We start from the raw sequence: 7,710 nt of genomic DNA on the forward strand, positions 1-7,710 counted from the left end.
TGATCTTGACAATTAATATAAAAGGCACTGAGCAAGGGCACGGAGCAAGGCTGCCCCTTTTCTCCATCCTTGCTGCTCTTCTGCTATGTGTGTGGTGGGAAGTGACACAAGAAGCAAGGAGGGGAGAGGGAAGGTATGGAAAGTGTCTTGTGGATTCTATATTTATGGAGCTCAGTGACATGTAGAGAGGTTTAAGTGAAACTTTCATGGAAAAAAGTAAGGAAATGCCTTGTTTTAGCTGCCCCATCATTCCTATTGTTTGCTCTCTGAGTCTTTTGTTTCCAGGCTGTTTTGTAAGTGCTGAGCTATTAAGGAGCTGTATGTTTTCTTGGAACAGAAAAGGAAGGGCCCTCTTGTCCCATGGGCCTCTCCATTCATGTATACGTGCTCTCTCTTTGCAACTGTCTCTGGTTTGGAGCCTGTGCCTATGGAAAACAGTGGGCTTCCAGTCCTTTGGAGCCCAGGATTCCACCCCTTTTTATTCCCTCATACCGAGCCCCAACCCTGTCCACAGTCAATGAGGGAGAAAGCACAGGTGTGCTGCATCCAGCCCCTTCTTTTTTAGAGTTGGGAAGTGAGACCCAGAGAACACAGGGCTCTTGCCCTGTTCTAGAAGACACAAGGTAACTACTAATGAATTATAAAGGTAAACTTCGATATTTGGAGAAGAAACAATAGAATGCTAATCCTCCACTTTTACTCACTCAACATTTTTTTATTGGTTGCTTGACATATGGCAGACACCATTCCAGGTGCAGAATACAACAATGAAAAAAAATGATATCTTCTGCCCACATGAATTTTACACTCTAATAGAAGAAAACAAACACTAAATAAATCAATAGGAAGATATAATATGTGGGCATCTGTCTTTTATATTTGGCCATTAACGAATGTCTCTTTGAGGAAGTGACATTTGAAAAAGAACTTCAAGAAAGTCAGGGAACAATCCATATGATTATCTAGGGGAAGATGTTCAGGTAGGAAGAACAGCAACAATTATAATTCCCTGAGACATGTTTGAAGAACAAGAAGACCAATGTTCCTGTAATGAATGTGAGGTAATTAGAATATTAGGAGATGATGGCAGAAAATTGGTGAGTCTGATTATACACAGCCCTACAGGCCATGATAAGAAGTTGGCTTTTATTCAGTGAAGTGGGAAGCCCTTGCAATTTCAGGAGAGGAGCAAAATTACATCATCTAGTCATTAACTGGATCTCTGTGGTGCCTGTGCCAAGAATGAACTGTTTGTAGCAAGGGTAGAAACAATGAGACAGCTCAGAATGTTATTGCCATGAGACCTCTTGTTGATGTTCCTCTGCCATTACAGATAAACCTGGCAACTTCCATTTCTGGATAATTCAGTCCTCTTCATTTTTGTTGGCATCTAGGGCAGTACTGGAACTTGGATTAAGCTCCAAGCCCTGTGCTCTTTTTATTGCCCTACATAGCCTTTCATTGTTATGCCAATAAGGAGAGAATAAATGATGGAAAAAGGCAGCACTGAAAGATTGGCTCTCGGGGTTGTAGGAATAATACTAATAAGAAAAACAGAGGTAAATTGCAGGGAAAAGCCTGTAAAAAATAGTGGTAATTTTTATTATCCTTTGGTAGAGATATTGGACTTGCTGATCAGTAACCATTTCTAGAGACGTATTATAGATAAATGAGAGTGTTAAAAATATTTTAAAAATGCATCTTTAGATATTTGGAAGTCCTAGTCAGGAACCCAAAAGATTCCCTGGCACCCTACTTCTTGTAGTTTAAAGTTGGAAATTGGGAAGATCCAAGAGTAAAAGTCACATACAGATTTTAGCCTAATGTTGAGGGTTAGTCTCTGCTTATGGAAAGATGGCAGAATTCCTCAATTGTTAGTGACAAAGACTCTCTCCCTAACCCAAATTTTAGTCAGGTTCCTCTAAAACCTCTTTCCAACTAGGCCTCAACATTTGAACTTCCATGTCCATCTTTGCATTGCCCAATTTTAGCAAAAATCCTCCTAAATTTGTTTAGCAAGAATCCCCATACTCAGTATATGATCACTCCTGATATCTGATTAAATTCTTTATATCTTACCCTTGGTATCTAATCACACTGGCCTTCCTTCAGCAAGAATCCTGTCAAATCAGAATCCTCCCTTACCTCTGATGTTTCCACATAGTAATTTTCTACCCACTGACTCCCATCCCCTTTACAACAGGCACTTGAATAAAGTCTTCCTTACTATTTTTAACAAGTGTCAGAATAATTTTTTTTGACATTAATGTGAAAGACAAATTCACTGGACAATTAAAGAGATGGTTTTTTATTGAGGCTAGTGCAATAAGGAAAATGTTCACTTTTGTGGAAGAATGTCTCAAAGAAAAGGAAGGGGGCCTGGGTGTTATAGAGGCAGATAAACAATAGAGCCATGAGGAAAGGTGGACAGCAAATTTTGTTTAAGTTATGAAGCAGAGTGGGAATACATGAGGGCAGGGTGGCCCTTTGTGGTTAGCCATTTCTCAGAACACAAAAGGGTGGGGGGATTTCTCAACCACCTCTAATCTCCAAGAGCACAAGGCTCAGATATAGTTAAACATTGTCACTAGTTTTCTTCTATCATCTTGATTTAGGAAAAGAATTTTCAGACTGCATTATTACCTAGAGCTTTTGAGATGATACTATGGAGTACACACATGCTAGCATCTGCATTAATGTGTTTCTGGAAGAGTACACAAGAAACTGTTGTCAGTTCCTTTACCTTTGAGGAGAAAAATTGGGAAGCAGAATGGTGAAGGAAAACATTTCTTTTTATCCTTCTATTTTGTTTGAATTTTCTGGACATATGCATGTATTTATTTTATTATTAAAAATACTATCTTTGGGCGCCTGGGTGGCTCAGTTGGTTAAGCGACTGCCTTCAGCTCAGGTCATGATCCTGGAGTCCTGGGATCGAGTCCCGCATGGGGCTCCCTGCTCAGTGGGGAGTCTGCTTCTCCCTCTGACCCTCCCCCCTCTCATGTACTCGCTCTCTCTCTCAAATAAATAAATAAAATCTTTAAAAAAAAAAAAAGTACCATCTTTGGGTGGCCAGGAAGATGGCAGACATTCACAGTTAGCATGCCGAACAAAAGCTGCTGACCATCTTTCAAAATAAGAAGAGGGGCCTGCTTGGAGGAACTGGTAAGGAGAAGCTCTGATGATACTATAAAAACATTGGTCTGGGCTTCAAGATGCTATTGACAAGAAATGCCCCTTTCCTAGTAATGTCTCCATCCAAGGGCAGATTCTATCTGGTATGGTGACCAAAGTGAAGGTGCACAGGACCATTGTCATCTGCCAAGATTATCTCCACTACATCCGAAAGTACAACTGCTTCAAAAAATGCCATAAGAACATATCCATGCACCTGCCCCCCTGCTTCAGGGGTGTCAACATTGGCAACATTGTCACAGTGGGCAAGTGCCAGCCCTTGTGAGAGACTGTGAGTTTCAATATGCTCAAGGTCACCAAGGCTGCTGGCGCCAAAAAGCAGTTCCAGAGTTCTGAGACTAGACATGGGCCCATACCTCCAAACAAAATAGTTATTTTCCCAGTCAAAAAAAAAAAATACTGTTATTGAAAGTTTATCTGGGCATTGAATTATAGGTCTTTTGTTTCTTCTTCATATTTTTCTGCATTTCAAAATCTAATAAATAGTTTTTTAAAGAGTAATATATGCAAATTTTTCTGCAAGTTTGGTCTGTTAAAAGCAGCCCCACTGGGGAAAAGGACTGCCAGGTGGAATTATTTGGATTGCCCTAGGGGTTGGTTCCTGGATGCATTTTCTCTTTTTGCTTAAGTGAGGGGCAAAAAATTATTAAGGTATCAGGTTTGTCAATTTTTCTCTCTCTCTCAAGGAAGTAAAGAGATGGAATCTTTCCAGTTTAGCAGCCTCAACCAGGAGACTAATTTCCTACCAGGTGAGTTCTTATACTTTTGCAATGCAGAAATAGAAAAATAAACTGAGGAAGACAATATCTCAAAGGTGGGCAAAAATGATGAAGTATGTAAAGAGAGAGGCTAAACTAACCTACATAATAAAGAACCAGAAGATATTGGGGAGAAAGAGAGAAATAAAAATACAAGAGTATTTGAAGGCACTTTTTTCAGATGAGAGGCTCCAGACATGTTAGGGTGGGGTGTATAAGAAAACTGAAAAGAAGAGAGAGGATATAAAAAGTACTGTTGAAATTTCCACAATAGCCAAAATATAGAAAGAGCCCAGATGTCCATCAACAGATGAATGGATAAAGAAGATGTACTATCTTCTTTATCTATCTATCTATCATCTATCTATCTATCTATCTATCTGTCTATATACACACACACACACAATGGAATATTAGCCATCAAAAAGAAAGAAATCTTGCCATTTGCAGTGAGGTGGATGGAACTAGAGGTTATTATGCGAAGTGAAATAAGTCAGTCAGAGGAAGACAATTATCATATGATTTCACTCTTAAGTCAAATTTAAGAAAAAAACAGATGAACCTAGGGGAAGGGAAGGAAAAGTAAAATAAGATAAAAACAGGGAGGCAAACCATAAGAGACTCTTAACTATAGGAAACAAACTGAGAGTTGCTGGAGGGGAGGTAAGTGGGGGATGGGGTAACTCGGTGATTGGCATTAAGGAGGGCACTTGATGGAATGAGCACTGGGTGTTATATATGCAATTGATGAATCACTAAATCCTACCCCCAAAACTAATAATACATTATATGTTAACTAAATTGAATTTAAATTAAAAAAATTTTAAAGTATTGCTGGCAGGTATAAATTGGATTCTATTTCATATTCTGAAAGGGACACAAGATAAAAATGTAAAGTATTTTTAAATTATTTAAGATCTTTTCAATATCTTCCTTGAATACAACTCCTTGCAACAATAGGATCGTATAGGTGCAGTATTTATAATGATTGCCTTTGGGGGACTTTTCCATGATAATGGAACTATACACTCATATTCAACACTACCTAAATCTAACCATGCCTTAAATCTGAGCCAAGAAATGTCCATTTCTGGCATTCAGATTGTTAGAAAAATCACACAAAGAAATCGAGATGAATTCGGCATGAGCTGTAATAGTGTTTGAAATAGTCTGTCAAAGGGAGAGGGATATGATAAAGAGCTGAATTCTTTCCCTTAGAATCACTGGATGCAGTGACCTTCAAGAGACAGTATTTCAAATGGAAAATTGGAACTGTGCTTGCTGAGCAATTTCTAAATAAAATTTCCTGTGGTAAATCCCAAAGGAGGGTGGCCACATGGGGCTGTATGTACATATGTGTTGTCTAACACAATGTTTTTTACCTTTTGTTTTTTTAAAAATGTAAAGCTTGTGTTTTTATAAATGAAAAGATTCACATAATATAAATGTAAAACTTATAAAAAAGCTTTTTGTAGAGAAGTTGCAATAATGATACAGGGAATTCCCATATACCTTAAGCTGCTGCTGCTGCTGCTGCTGCTGTTGTTGTTGTTGTTGTTAAATCATTTGAAAATAAATGGCAGATGTCAAGGCCCTTTATTCCTAAATATTTAATTATGATGCAAATTTTTAAAAGAAAGTTCAATTGCTTCTAGATAGGTAAGGCACATACATGAGCAATTCACTAGAGGTAGGAAGATCTAGCACAAGCCAAATCTGAAGGTAGCTCAGGATTTTGCTGAGGTGATAAAGTGGGTCCCAAAGGAGGAAGATTAAATTATGGAATAAATATGCTAAAGAAATGTTAGAGAAATGGAATGTTTAGATTTCTTTAAGTTTTCCTTTTCATATATGACCTCTGTTTTTTCCAAAGTTACTTTCTCTGTTTGTTGAATTTGGTCCTCTGTCTTTCATATTATTTATAATTGTATTTCCTCAAATGCATGGTGATCCTTGGTTGATTACTTGTATTTAAGATTTGAATACTAGGAAGCTGATTAGAAGTTCTGTGCATGTGGATGGGATTTAGAGACTAACTTACTCTGTAGGGTATTCTGATTGCTCCATTTTGGGAAGCAACTCCCCATGTTGGTATCTTTTAGTCTTTTCTGTCAGGGTGATCAGATTCTTCACAAAGAGTTGTCCAAACTTTCCCCTGTAGTAAATCTAAATAGCAATAATCTCAGAGACTGGGTTGAGGTAGGTATCAATATTGAGTATGTAAACTTTCATATAAATGAGTTATACTATTTTAAGTGTAGTACTTCTCACTTCAATTGTGCCTGGGTTCCCTGCTCCAGAAATTGTTTTACCTTCTCTGAAGAATGACTCTCCAATCTTTAGCCAAGATGGAAGAAAGGAAGTTGGCTGGCTGTGCTCAGTGGGGTGGGGAATCTAGGGATCTAACTGATTTTAGATAAAATTTAGACAATCAACCCTTGGTTTTTATCATCATCTTCATTCCCATATACAGAAGTACTCAGTGCTGCCAATTCCTGACTTTTTGGGGGGCTTCTCAGGGTGAACTGGATTACTTTTCAGTTTTCTCCATTGCTTGGGATTTAGGTGTGCAAAGTCAGTTTCACTGTTTCCTTCTTCCAAAATTATGTTGCGGTTATTTGTTTCCCTCTCTAGATCCTAGTAGACTTATACCTTCATAATATCCCATTACTGTCATTTTTGTGAGTTTTCTGGGCTATTTGGTCCACTATCTCTAACTGGAATTTCCAGATTCTATCATTTTTCAATCATTCTGAGTGACATCTACTAAATTCGGCATGAGCTGTAATAGTGTTTGAAATAGTCTGTCAAAGGGAAAGGGATATGATAAAGAGCTGAATTCTTTCCCTTAGAATCACTGGATGCAGTGACCTTCAAGAGACAGTATTTCAAATGGAAAATTGGAACTGTGCTTGCTGAGCAATTTCTAAATAAAATTTCCTGTGGTAAATCCCAAAGGAGGGATTTGGGAGTTTATGGCAGAAGTGCAAAGAACTTGGGGTTAAAGTGTAGGAGGAGTTATGGAGGGGAGAAGTGTAGACATTTTTCCAGTGGGAAACTCAGGCTCCACATGTTGAACAGGATGCACTGAATTCATTAGGGACGTTTTCAAGCCCTTCAAAGTTTTAGTTCATTACTGACACCAGCACAATCAGAGCTATATTTAGTTGCATTCTATATACATTCTCCATGAGTTAATTAGTGTATACCATACTTAGCCTGAGGCAGTTTCTAATGTGCCAAGCCAGGATGCTGTTGGAGGAGAGGGTGGGGGAAATCCTGACAGGGTAGGGAAAGAAAATCTTGATATCAGTGATTACTCGTTAAGCACAGGTAAATGCAGACAGAATATCAAAATGAATTCCATCACCTAGCTTCAGCAATTATCACATCATGGTCAATCCTGCTTCTTCCATATCTCTACTCATCCTCCTCATCATCTCTGCCCCACTCCAACCTTTGGAATATTTTGAAGCAAATTCCAGACATATAATTTTACCCCAAAAAATTTTGATATGTAGCCATATGTACTTCTAAAAAGCAAGGATTCTCCTTTTTAAACATAATCACAATACTATCATCAAACATATATTTCAAAATCAACAAGAATTGGAATAATTTTAAAAGGTAAGTTGTGAGCTAGAAGTAAGGTTTCCTTCATCGTTGAATAGAATTTAGAACAGTATCAAATAGCATTGTATGATCCTGACCTTCCAGGAATATTCAAGAAGAATTACTTATTTAAGAGACCATATTT

At 38.0% G+C, this 7,710-nt stretch overlaps 1 protein-coding gene and 1 pseudogene across 2 annotated transcripts in view; one reads left to right on the forward strand and one right to left on the reverse strand.

Annotated features, from left to right (window-relative positions):
• The window catches only part of LOC115941091 (uncharacterized), a 448,023-nt gene that overhangs the window by 224,413 nt on the left and 215,900 nt on the right, over positions 1-7,710 (reverse strand). The window lies entirely within an intron of this gene.
• On the forward strand, positions 3,081-3,604 carry LOC102727907 (small ribosomal subunit protein uS17 pseudogene; annotated as a pseudogene).

The sequence above is a fragment of the Leptonychotes weddellii genome, chromosome X (genome assembly GCF_054177405.1).
Source record: "Leptonychotes weddellii isolate Sample4059 chromosome X, ASM5417740v2, whole genome shotgun sequence".
NCBI lineage: Eukaryota > Metazoa > Chordata > Mammalia > Carnivora > Phocidae > Leptonychotes > Leptonychotes weddellii.